The sequence below is a fragment of the Quercus suber genome, unplaced genomic scaffold (genome assembly GCF_002906115.3).
Source record: "Quercus suber isolate HL8 unplaced genomic scaffold, Cork oak 2.0 scaffold_164, whole genome shotgun sequence".
Taxonomy (NCBI): domain Eukaryota; kingdom Viridiplantae; phylum Streptophyta; class Magnoliopsida; order Fagales; family Fagaceae; genus Quercus; species Quercus suber.
In genome coordinates, this window is record NW_027069625.1 from 649,885 (window position 1) to 663,324 (window position 13,440).

The window sequence follows — 13,440 nt, forward strand, 5'->3', positions numbered from 1 at the left end:
CGAGAGATGAAAGCAGGTCCTTCAGCGCGAAATCAACAGTACACCCCCTTGAACGTGCCACTTAAGCAAGTCCTTATGCAAATCAAGGACGAGCCTTCTTTGAAATGGCCAGAGAAGATAAAGGGAGATCCTAACAAGCGCAATAGGAATAAGTATTATCGCTTCCATAGGGATCATGGGCATGATACAGATGAATACTTTGATTTGAAGCAGCAGATTGAGAATCTCATCAGGTAAGGAAAGTTGAGAAATTTCCTTAGACGAGACCACAAGGACGAGAAATTGAAAGCGAAGGTAGAGGAATCATCACGACCACCGCTCAGAGAAATAAGGATCATCCTAGGGGGAAGCCCTATAGGACAGTCGTCCAAGTCAAAGAAAGCATACTTGAGAGCAGTACAGAACGTTCAACTCTCTGGACGATTATCAAGCGAGAGAACTACGGATGAGCAGGCGATCACCTTCACGGACGAGGATGCAGAGAGAATTCACCATTCTCATGACGATGCTATTGTCATCACCCTCCTTATTGCTGACTACAAGACTAGAAGGGTGTTGATAGATAATGGAAGCTCCACTGATATTTTGTATTATCCAGCCTTTCAGTAGATGAGGTTAGGACGAGATCGGCTCCGACAAGCGAGCTCCCCCCTAGTGGGTTTTGGTGGAATGAAGGTACAACCTGTGGGCAGTATTTCATTGCCAGTGACAGTGGGAGCATACTCGCAGCAAGTTACCAAGGAAGTGAACTTCCTTATGGTAGATTGTTCATCCTCCTACAATGCCATAATTGGAAGGCCAACTTTGAATAGTTGGAGAGCTGTAACATCCACTTATCACCTGTCGGTTAAGTTTCCAACAGAGCAAGGAATAGGACAAGTGCATAGAGACCAACTAGGAGCGAGAGAGTGTTACTTGGCAATGTTGGCCATGGACGAAAAAGTCCAGGCCATGAGTATTGAAGAAAAGAGAGTCATAGCAGAACCTGCTAAAGTGTTAAAAGTTGTTTCTTTAAACGAGACAAACCCGAAGAGATGCACCAGAATTGGGGCAGATCTAGAAGAAAAAATGAAGGAGGACCTCATCCAGTTTTTGAGGAAAAACACTGATGTATTTGCTTGGACTTATGAAGACATGCCGGGTATAGATCTTAGCGTCATCACCCACTGTCTAAATGTATGCCCTTCCTCAAAGCCAGTGCAACAAAAGAAAAGGGTGTTTGCCCCGGAGAGAGACGATGCAGTTAAAGACGAGGTTCAGAAGTTGATAACAGCAAAATTCATAAGGGAAGTATACTGTCCAGATTAGTTGGCCAATGTGGTGATAGTCAAAAAGGCGAACGGCAAATGGAAGATGTGTGTGGATTTTACTAATCTTAATAAAGCCTGCCCCAAGGACAGTTATCCATTGCCACGCATTGACCAACTGGTGGACTCTACTGCAGGCCATAAATTACTCAGCTTTATGGATGCTTTTTCAAGGTACAACCAAATAAGGATGAATGAGGCCGACCAAGAGAAGACATCCTTCGTCACTAGTCAGGGATTATTCTATTATAAAGTAATGCCTTTCGGATTGAAAAATGCTAGAGTAACATACCAACGACTAGTCGCTGGGATCCAAGGGGATCCCAGCCGAATTCCCAGCAAGGGCTCCAAGGTTGACACCTAGCTTGGGGTGACACAACCTGCCTTAGGGAGCTCTGATTCTAGTTACAGCATATCCAAGATCATTAGCATAAAGTATGCTCCAATCCCATCAGCCAAGGCTAATCAGCATTCAGTGTTAAGCCAGAAACCCAGCTGTTACTACCCAAAACAGCAAGAACCTTCTAAAGGTTAAGCTTACTACTCTTAGCTAAAATCCTAAGAACAATTCTCTAAGGATTTTCTGAAGATTGAGAAAGATTTAGAAAAGATTATTTGCTAATTACCCCCTAAAACCCATCTATAAATGGGATTCTCCATTAATGCTTCAACAACCAACTCACTAAGCTACACACTAAGATTTTTCCTTAACCTCTCTGCAAAAAACCTTCTCTAAGCTCTAAGAAAGTCACTGAGTTCTTAGTTTCAAGCTTAAAAACGAAGTTCCCCAACTCTTGACTCAAAAACACTCCTCATAGCTCTACTAAAAAATACTCAGCTATCCCCAGCAGAAAGTCCCAGCAGTATTACTATACATTCCCACTCATTATTAATGCTATTCACAAATGACTCTCACTACTTATACTACCCAAAATATCCCTCATTATACATTATATTCATGAGCATGTCATGGCACCATAATGGTCTTGTTGCACTAGCTGAGATCTCTCTCTCTCCCTTCATCTCACACTAAGTTTTTCTCCATTATATGTTATTATGAAACCAATGATATTTACTTATTCAATTACATTTAATGGCTATGATGTAACTGTTACTATAGAGTTTTTCCCACATATTGTTGTACTAGAAGACTCTTCTCCAGAGCTAACAGATGATGAGTCCTAAAGTATAGATATTTCCCTTAACGTGTGAAATAGCTAACAGCTGGAAGTTTATTTTGTTTGTGTTATTTCACCGCCGGGCTATTTCTTACAGTGTGTTTTTTAACCATGCTGATGTGTCTGCTGTAGGGATTGTTCATGGGCCGTTCTTGTCAGCCTCAACCTAAGCCCAAGGCATAAAATATAGTGAATTCTTTGGACCTTCACCGATAGCCTTTAGGCCGTGCACTAAGCCCATCATCGAGTTTCGGTTTAGACCTCCAACCCATTATAAATCTTATTTGTCGAAAGGAAAACTTTTTCACCCCCGACATCATACACATTAGGCACACGACCAACAAAAACAACGTACGTCTTACCCTTTAGGTGGTCAATACTCAATAGGATAAACAGTTTAAAAACCAAAATTGGCTTTATGACATACATATTTAGCATAGGAAACTATTTGACATACCATTCAATCAAATGTGTAAGCAAGAAGATGATATTTTCCAAAAAAACATCTTGCAATACAAGACAGTGTAGACCCATTCAACATCATCTCAGCAAAGTCTCCACAATAATTGTTGTTAAACCATCCAAATTCACATAAATATTGTAACAAGCCCAATTCAAGAACAATGCTAAATTCAGTTTACCAAAATATTCACAAGCTGCCATATACCTTCACAAACACTTAATGCAGATAACATTATGCACATATATTTTATATACAATTAAATATATAAATAACTATAAATCGGGTGGGTTTAGTTGGGTGCTTTAGGTACATGCCGTGCTTGATTTGGGCTTGCTAATCAAAGATGGGTTTGAGCAAGATGGGGGAGCTAGTTAGGGAGAGAAGAAAAGCCAAGGAAGAAAAGAGAAAAGAGATGAAGAAAATGAAATAGAGTACTTACCAACGCGTGGAGGGGAATGAGGCAGCGCGATATGACCGGATTTGGGTTTGTGTGGTAGGAGATTGTGACTTTCCCTAATAGCTCTCTCTCTCTTTAGGTTTTCAACCCGTAAAACTAGGTTTGAAGGTAAATGGAATGTGTAAATGATTTTACGGGTGAAAGGGCAAAATTTTACAATTAAAGAAAATGGTTTTCAATTTGACAGAGTTTTTGACGTGCACCCATATACACATCAGAGTGTAAAATATTTTCCCAATTCCATTCTCACCCGACATAAACACAGCCTTAGAAACAAGAAAGGCACAAGGCAGCAAAACAGAAGAGGTTCAAAGGGTCCTTGGTCCCTATGAGGCTGGAATTCTCCATAAAAAGAAAAGAAAGGGCAAGAAGTTTAAGGGAAGGTGAGGAAATCATCTCAAAAATTATGTGGGAGCAAGAAAGTCACAACATGAAAGAATGAAGAATGACTCAACAAAGAAGAGTTAGCAGTCCACCACCATTCGCTAGTTTAACGGATTAACTTAAGAATTCTAAGAGTAGATCATTTGATGCCACAAAGGCATGGATAGTTTTGCAAGTCTCTACACAACAAAAATATTCAACCACGTAGCAAAGTCTACCGCTGGATCATGCAATGAAGATTATTGTCGAACACTACCGTAGTCAGCGACGTTTCTGCAGAACCGGTTAGCAACTTTTCTCTCCTACTACGAGATGCGAAAGTCGTTAAAGGCTTGGAGGTTAGCAAACTCATTTATTTAATCATTCTAAAGTCCATTTTATGACATTTTCATGGTAAGTTATCACACTTACCTACTCTTGATGCACTTCTCCCCTTCATCTACCATACTCTTATCCTACGATTTACACCCTTTTTGATCTCTCAATTCTTATAAATTAGTGATTCAAGATATCAAAAACACTCACTTTTTAATATCTCTTGACCAACGAGTTTTACAACACCAATTTTATTTCTCCTTTTACTAAACATACGCTCCATATACTCTGTTTTAGACCTGTGTAACATAAAGCCTTTACATTCTGTAGCATCAACTAAAACAATATCGTTTAAAAGAAGCTTATGGACTTCATCTTGAATTGGTATAATAAGTTCATCCATATCTAGTGCAAAAAGATGTGTTAAAGTTGATCCTTAATTAAAAACTATTGTGATAGGAAACTTACTTGTAATGCCCTCACTTGTTCTTACGCTAATTACGTCTCCTTCATACATATCCTTAATCACCTTTATATACTTCAGAGGAACCCCTTTTCGCCAAAAAAACCAACTACATAACCTCTCTATATAACTATTACACGTTTTCTCTGAGTCAACAAAAACCAAATTGAAATGTTTACGGGTTTCTCTACATTTCTCCATACGTGAATGAATTCTACTTTAGCACTATTTCCTAGAGAGAAGAGAGAGAAAAGGTAATGATCATGATGACCATATTATATCTAACCTTTATATTAAAATTTATGCTAATGCTAATTCTTGTTTATGCTAACACAAATTTTTATACAAGGCAAGGGAAGCGAAAGGCACTGCTCCTTTGTTTTATGAAATATAACTTAGTTCTTCTAAAAATATTCCTCAGTACATAGAGGACTATAATCAAGTGATGAACAACATAATAAGTTATCATCCTTCAGTTAAGGGGCAAAAACTTTAAAATAAAAATACACAAACTCATGGACAGTTTAACAAGAAGAATTACTGCATACATGATACATCTGTTTTTACCCTAACTTAGAGTGAGCGACTTTAAAGGGTGAAACTGAAAGCTTTAAATTCTATTTAGTGGCGGCTTCAGGATTTTTTTCTAAAGGGGTCAATAAGAAGATAAATCTTAGATAGAAAATGAATCTTGTGGTCTACAATGTTTCTTTATTACAAATTTGTCCATAGTACTAACAAGAAAATAAAATATAAACTATTAGTTCATTTGGCATATAGTTTCATAATACGATGATCATATTAATTATTATTATTACTAAGATGAAATCTTGAAAATCATCCATAGTTTTCAAATACAATAAAATTATTAATTATTATTGCTAAGTGAACTTTAATTATCATTGCTCAGATTCCTTGGAATACTTCTATCTATTAGTTTGTTTTAACTCTTTACAATTCTTGTATTTAACAATTCAACTCAACTTTGACAATTGTTGTTCTTTGTAACTGTATTAAGTGTGTTTGGGTCTTGATTATAAGTCAACTTATTACTTCATCTTTTTTTTTTCTACTATTTACGATTCTCATGTAATTTCCTACTTATTTTATACTTTAAGCAAAAAGTTAGATAAACTGTTTCCAAATAAAAGCTAAGAAATTTTTTGTTGTGTTAACATTTGCTTTTGTCTTCATTCAATCACTCTTGTCTTGTCCCACGCTCCTAATCCCTACTCAACAAATAACAAATTAAAAGCACTTCAAATTCTGTAACTAATTTTTATTTTCAAGGTTTTAGATTAAATTAGCTTGTTGTTGGACTTTTTTTTTTTTTTTTTTTGGTTTAAAAATGCCAAGATATAGGTAAGAGGATAATACTTAAGGTTATTTTAGTTATGATTTAAAAAGGTTTTAGATTAAATTAGCTTGTTGTTGGACTTTTTTTTTTTTTTTTTTTGGTTTAAAAATGCCAAGATATAGGTAAGAGGATAATACTTAAGGTTATTTTAGTTATGATTTAAAAAAATTAAGGTCAAAGTGTTCCAATTAAACAAAATAAATATTTTATATTTTATATATTCTTTCTTGCCATGTCGGGGTTCATTTGAACCCCTAGACCATGGCTAGTGTTGCCACGATTCTATTACCTTCCTACCAAAACAGTAAATTTCAATTATATTTTTGTTTTCTCTATGCACTCGAGATAATCAACAAGGCTGGCAATGAACAGCTCCATCATTTCATTAAAGTAATTATGGACAAAATTTGATTAGTGACAGCCTGTAATAACCTATCATTTAATATTTATTGTGAAAACTGTGTTAAAATATTGTTTAAATAACATTTTAAACAATATTTTAGTCAAAAGCATCCAAGCATTCATTCATCAGTATCGTTTTTTGACTTTTGACATTTTTGATCTATATGAACTTTTTCTACAAATAATGCTAATAAAAAGATGGAAATGCATGCATGTTTGGTGGAGTTGATGCTGGTGGAGTTGATGCTAGCTCGTAGCTAGTGCCATCAAAGGATGATCAAAATTTTCCTCTTGAGTAAAGCCAAATTCCCCAAATTCCACAATAATATCTCTAACTTTTGCCTAATGAAATCATTGGATTTATAAAAATTTCAAAAGAAACCAACCAGCTGTAGTCAAGCAAATAGGCTTACACACTTCAACATCCCTTTTGCCTAAAGTTGTCTTGTCTAATGGGCTACAAGTCACAACTTCACATTCAGGCACCATCCTTAGCCTGTCAATGACACAAGACCAATTGATGAACAAATCAATAATCAATTTTAATTTCTTGGTAAGTCCCCAAATTGCTAGGCGAATAATATATAGTACCTGCTAATATCAATTACAAACCTTAAGAAACCAAAGGAAAAAAAATGCCCACATAACTAAGATTTTTGCTGTTTTGAGCTTTAGGTAAGTTATGTTGTGAGCTTCTCTAGAACTCAAAGAAGAAAAAAATATACTATTCTTCAATGTTTCTACTAACGAGCTTATAATCATTTAAAATATATGCAGATATAATCATTTTAGAGAGGATGATTTACGAAAGATAAAAATATGAAAATGACTTGAGTAGGTAAAAATGTAATATCCACTCTTTACTCCCTTCGTTCTTATGTTCTCCCAATCTCCCAAAAAAATGTAATATCTATTCTTTACTCCCTTCGTTCCTATGTTCTCCCAATCTCCCTCTCATAGTCTCACCAACTCCATGTACTGGTGTACCTGACATGCTCTCTGCATGAGTATATATTTTTTTCAATCAAAAAACAGTGAGTTTTGGGGAACTAGTGAGCCAGCTCAACAAATCTGCCAACACAATTACCATCCAAATGGTGCTTATAAGATGGACTCACCAAGTTTTTTGAAGCCACAAAGACACTATTCATACCTCTTCACTCTTTTTAATATAGGTAATAGAAATAAATATACATATGTTTACTCATAAAACATTCAATAAAACTGCATTTGAAATAGAAGTTTTTAAGTCCATTTCATAAAGTATAAAATTTTCATTTGTTATATTTCATAATTCACTCATTCATTTCATTAATTAATCCCAACAAACTTAAGAGCCTTATGATGTAATATACAAATGATCGCATGTTTGTGAATACAAAATTAGACTGCATCTATCTTTATTTATTTTTCTATTCAGGATTCATGAATGTTTTGATGGCTAAACAACCAGGTCAGCTGAGCCGATTTCAACTATATCTTTAATGCTAAAGGTTTTGTAAGAACATTGTCAAACTTCAAGTTGGGGAAAAAAAAAAACCTACAATGTAATCTTTTGTCGAACAAAATAATTAGTCATAATTCAGACAATAGGATCATAAAAATTAGAGCGTTGACATGCTTTGGCCAAGGAGACTAATGAGATTGGGAAAAGATGATTCATTCAAATAACTAAAAAAACAATTTTTCTAGTTATTTAAAGGAGACTAATACATTTTGATATTAAAAAAAAAAAAAATTGTATGCCATAACTTGAATTGTGCATTGTCAAACTTTAAATAGGGTAGAAAGACTAGTGTTTAAACACTAGTCTCTCTAACCAATTTCATGTTTGACAACTGCCTTAACAAAGCCTCTATTATCTAGGATAAAGTTGATATTACCATCTAGTTTAAGTGATCTGGTTGTTTGGTCTTTGAAACGGTTATGAATCCTTAACAGGAAAACAAATTAATAAATAAAGATGCAATCTAATTTGTATTCATAAACATATGATCATTTGTATATGACATCCAAATGTTTCAAATTTGTTGGGATTAATTAATGAAACAAAAGAATGGAGGATGAATATAATATATGAAATTTTCATACGCTATAAAATGAACACTAAAACTTCTATTTCAAATGGAATCTGATTTGATGTTTTATGGTTAAACATAGGAAAAAATCTTTGCCCATTTCGCGCAAAAAATCAACATTTTTCCCCATTTTCCAAACTAATTAGAGAAATGCCCCTGTTTTGAAACTCGATTTTCTTAAAAATCGAGTTTCAACGTCACTAGAGGCTCCTTAAAATGCTACTATAGGTATGGGACGATCAAACTTTTTTTTAAAAAAAAGAAAAAACTTGCACGGAACTCGAGTTCATGAAGCTCGAGTTCCAAAACGCCACTATAAAGTCCTTAAAACGCCATTATAGAGCTTCTTAAAACGCCACTATAGGGCTTCAGTTTTTTTTTTTTTTTTTTTTTTTCATTTTCAGTTTGTTATAACTTGATTGTCTAAACATCGAGTTTCAAAACATGGGCATTTCCCTAATTAGTTAGGAAAAATGAGCATTTTCTCTGTTAAACATATGTATGTATACTATAGAAATTAGAATCCTGCTTTTTTGACATGAGTGTTAAATAGAGTACCAATGGAGCTTTAATAACTAGCATTAACGTTTCCAACTTGCCCCATGCACCCAAAAAAAAAAAAAAAATTATAGGACACTTTAACAAACATAAATAACAAATACATTATGCTTATTAAGTATTCCAATGAATGCAAATCTAACATATAAATCAAGTGACTATTTAAACTCAAATACTCAAATGTATGAAGTTTCAACTATATTCCATAAATGAGAAATTATATTAATAAAAGTACCAACTCACGCTTTATTATTTGCAAATCTCTATTGAATTTAGAACATAATTTCTAACACAAACATAATATTAAATGAATCATATTACCATTTCAAGAGAAATTTTATGATGTTGGATACTTGTCAAGGATTGAAGACAAAATTTGTTATGTTTATACTTATTATTGTTGCATATATGTATAGAGCTGACGGAGAGGACATTCCATCCCCGAAGACAATCAACATGTTCAATTGTGCCACCAAGCCTAACAAAAACATGTCATCGGTATGAAGTAATGTACACGTTTGTCCCATTTATTCATTTAAGAATCCAGTCACAATTGACCTAGTGATGATTGAAAGCACTATGAAGTTTAAAACACTTTCCACATTATCATTTAGTTCAGAGGTACGTATAATGTTATGAAGACTAAAAACAAGCCACTAAAGCTGCTATGCAAAAGTCTTTAAAACTTTTCCATGTTTTTTATTTTTGTTTCAAAGGTAACGTTCCGTTGGATTGGCTGCAAGTCACTTGGTTTTTGCTTTAGTTAATGTGAGGAAATCAAAAAATACAACGTGCAGGTACATTTAGGAAATGATTTGCATTTTTTTTTTTTTTGCTTAAACGACTTATAGTTGAAAAAAGGATGTGTAAAATAAAAGAATAGTTAATAAAGTAGGAGAATAAATTCAATAAGAATGTGGTGTAAAAAGGGATTTTTATCCTATCCAATATTGACATGCCACATTATATTTTAACAACTAAAAGACTCATTTTATCATAAACTTAAAATAAATAAATAAATAAAACCAAGCTAAAAAGAGCTGGAAAAAGAAAATGTATTTCCCTCAAACACTCCCCTTAAATCTCTCTCTCTCTCTCTCTCTCTCTCCTTTATGCAACACTAAGGAGAATAAATATAACAGATTTTGAATTCAAGCTTTGATAGGAATTCAACATCATAAAATTTCTTTTCAAATGAGAATATGATTCATTCAAATATTATTGTTAAATATATGTTATGTTATAAATTATGTTTTACATTCATTAGAAATTTACAAATAATAAAGTATGAGTTGTTAATTTTATTTATTTAAAATTATCCATATAAGTTTCCAGTTATGGAGTATAATTTAAAATTAGTACATTCTAGTATTTAAGTTTAAACTAATAGTTTAACTTTGTATACATTTTTTTGAAACAAATAGAGAGTCGATATAGAACATGTAGGGGGGGTTTTAACACAGTCATTGGGATCTAATGAAGCATAGGTAGCAACCTGACCCTCCCTTTAGATGATACTTCTAGTTTAGTCAAACCTTTTCCAAGCAAAAGCGATGAGCATGGTGATAAACTTGTAGTTTTAAATTTTTTTTAACAACATTATATATATATATATATAGTTTGCCACATAAGCTTTAGAGGTAGGGCTGTAAATGAACCAATCCGATTATGAACAACTCGGGCTCGACTCAATAAAAAACTTGTTCATGTTTTTTTTTATTTATAAATAAACCAAGCCTAAGCCTTAGTTTTAGGCTCATTTAATAAACAAGACAAGTTCAAGCAAAAAAATTTGTTTGCGAACAAGCTCGTGAATTATAAAGCTTTATACAAAACAATTCAATCATAGACTTATATATATGTTTATATGTGTTAGCTAAATATACTCATTGTCTTAATAATGATATGGCCAACATGGAACCACTACCCATTACCTTAATTTTTTCATTTCCTCTAAACTGACCAAGAATCAATTTAGACTTTAGTTACATTTAAAAAAGAAAAAATTAATTAAGTGGACCACATATAATCCTTCCCAATCAATCATCTAATGTAAAGTTATGAAATATGTTAGTATTTTCTCACTCATAATAGTTACAAACAAGTATTTTTCTAGTTTTTCACCATCTACTGTGAACGTAAAAATTGTATTTTAAATAATTGTTTTAGCTGTAAATAAGGAAAGATAAATGAATGAATTTAATTATGTAAATTTTTAATTTGAATAATGGCTAATCATAAGTAAAATTAGACGCATGATAAAATGAGTATAATATTTTCTTCTTCTTCTTCTTTATTTCTTAATTTTAGAGTGTTGGAAAATTTAGACCCCAGTTGATAGAATTAACAAGTTTTAAATCCAAGTTGTTAATTAGATTTATTATCAATAAATCTTGTTAAAACAAACGAACATCAATATCATGTCAATAATGAATGCAGCGGAAAAAATAAATAAGACAAGATATGATGACCCAGGAAAACCAATGAAACCAACCAGTTTCACAGTAAAAAACCTGGGGGGAAACCTTCCCGAAAAGCAATCCACTATAATAAAGAGAAGTTTCAGATCTAGTACAAAACTTTTGTCCCTAGACTCTACAATCCCCGTAGATGAACTCACAGCAGAAACCTTCTACTGTTTCAGAACCTTTGAACTCTTCAATATATGAACGCCACTCTTTGATGTTGCACGGATTCCAATACGTGACTAATTCCTTTGCATGAATCTTAGCACGTGACTCACTCACCAACTTGAGGAAAAAGAATGTTGGCTGCAAAGTTCTTCACTTCATCAATAATGAAGATCAAGAAGCACTAGGTTACAAAACCCTAAAGCGCAAAGACGCAGTAACTTCTTTCAGAGAGAATAAGGCATCAATCACCTTTTGCATATGTTCTCCTTATATTCTCTTATGTAACGGCCTCTAAAATAAGCCTTATATAGGTCTAGGGTTGTGAGAAAAGAAACCCTACTCAAATACATAAGCCTTGCCCAAAAACAGAAATCTGAATTCCCATAACCTCGACAGATAGCAACTATCGAGGAGGTGTCGAGCAGGTGTTGAGGTTTAATGAATCTCAACAGATACAACTATCGAGAAGGTGTCGAGGAAACATAAGCTTTCTCGATCGATCGACCAGTTATCGAAAAGCTATCGAGATTGCGATAAGAATCAGTTAAAGAGCTCGACAGATAGCCAGGTGTCAAGGAGGTGTCAAGAAGCTATCGAGCTTTAAAATTCAGCATTTTCTCACTTGATTCTTGGACAGACTTGCATGGCTTTAACACTTGAACTTGAAACAAGTTTTCTTGAAATATTAAACACATCCTAGATCTACCCAAATACAAGTAAGGTGCGTTTTGTCAAAGGATTAGCCAACTACATAAAATAGTGACATATGTTCCTAATATGTGAATCACATATGTCATAACATAGAGATTTAAGCATTTGATAATGTAATTTTCTTAGATCTCAAACTCAATAGCTTGACCTGAGCTCAAGTTTGAGCTTGATATTAAGCTTGAACGTGACTCGACTAATTAATCAAGTCAAGCCAAGCCAAACTCAAGCTTTTTGGCTTTCTTACGAGCTCAAGGTCAAACATTATTTTTAGGCTTGTCACAAGCTCAAGCCAAGCTTGAGCTTTTGACTTTTCCCGACCAGCCAAGCTTAAACATGCACTACTCGACAAAACTCAGCTTATTTACAATCCTATTTGAAGGCCTCACAATTTTTTCTACAAAATTATTTTGTTTTCTTTAAAAAAAAACATTTTTTTATTAATTTTAAAAAAATTTTAAATACCTCATTAGTCGGTGCTTTTTCTCTAACTCTATCACAAACCCTAGCCCTAACCCTAACGCAATCTCTCTTATGGCTAGTTTAGATGGAGGGAGAGGGAGGAGGAATAAAGTAGAGCTGGTTGGAAATTAGCTGCGATTTTTAGCAAACTTTACTCTACTCTCTCTCCCTTTCCCTTAATCCAAACTAGACATTAGAAACTGATTATATTCTCATCTTCAAACTCCTCTTCTCCTACTTCATGTCCTTGATCTCTCACTACTCAATTCAGCCAAACCCCACGATCGGATTGTTCACCACATAACTAGAGACACACCCCTTCCCACACCCCGAATTAAAAATATTGATATTTAATAAGTTTCATATTAAACATCAATTTCTTTCAATCTTTTTTTAGCAATGCTAGACACACACCTTCTCACACCAAAGTCCACACCCTACTTAGTTGTCAATTCTTGATTGAATTTCAACTTTTCCAAGTACATACGGTAGACTCATGTAAAAGTGTTGGAATCTAATCAGAAATTAATACATAAGTAAGATACGATTGAATGTGGGAAGGGGTATGTCTCTACTCTCTAGCTTTACTCGTAAATTTTTTATGTCACATATAATGAGTCATCTACAATCTCACAATCGTGATGTCCATAAAAGTTACTCAAATTCATTTAATTT